The 685-nt window shown below is 38.2% G+C and overlaps 1 non-coding gene across 1 annotated transcript; it reads left to right on the forward strand.

Annotated features, from left to right (window-relative positions):
• Window positions 1-239: 239 nt before the first annotated feature.
• Trnav-uac (transfer RNA valine (anticodon UAC)) lies at window positions 240-312 on the forward strand. The gene has a single exon. It is a non-coding gene; the product is annotated as a tRNA-Val (tRNA).
• The last annotated feature ends 373 nt before the right edge of the window (window positions 313-685 follow it).

The raw sequence follows: 685 nt of genomic DNA on the forward strand, positions 1-685 counted from the left end.
CACAAGCCTGTCTGCTGGATAGCTAAGGCACAACACTTTCCCAGCTTCTCTACTGGATTCATCATTCAACTAACACTGAATGCATGGAATGTTCCAGACACATGTTAAGCCAAACACCTCTGGGCATTCTTGCCCATACCTCAGACCAGACCTACTTCTCCCATGGTCTTGAATGGCCACCAACTTCTTCCCCTGTGTTTCCTAGTTCAGTAAACGACTCAAAAATTCATTAAGGAGCTGGGGATATAGCTCAGTTGGTAAAGTGCTTGCCTTACATGCACAAGGCCCTGGGTTCAATCCCCAGCACCACCAAAAAAAAAAAAAAAAATTCATTGAGTGAGGAGGTTGTCAGTGTAACTCAGTGATAGAGCACACACTTAGTTAGCATTCACAAGGCCCTGGGTTTGATCCCCAGTGCTGCATTTATTTTAACTTCATTCAAAGTAAAGAAAGAAAGAACAAATCCACTCAATGAATAGACAACCTACAGAATGGGAGAAAAAATTTGCATAATATTCTAGTCTCCAGAAAATATAAAACATTTAAAACTCAGCATCAAAACAAATAATGCAATATTTTAAAAGAGCAAAAGATTTGAACATAACTTTTCTCAAAAAAAGATGTACGAATGTCTGCAATCACATGAAAAGATGTTTAACATCATTAGGCATTACATAAACAAAAA

This window comes from Sciurus carolinensis, chromosome 8 (assembly GCF_902686445.1).
Source record: "Sciurus carolinensis chromosome 8, mSciCar1.2, whole genome shotgun sequence".
NCBI classification, from domain to species: Eukaryota; Metazoa; Chordata; class Mammalia; order Rodentia; family Sciuridae; genus Sciurus; species Sciurus carolinensis.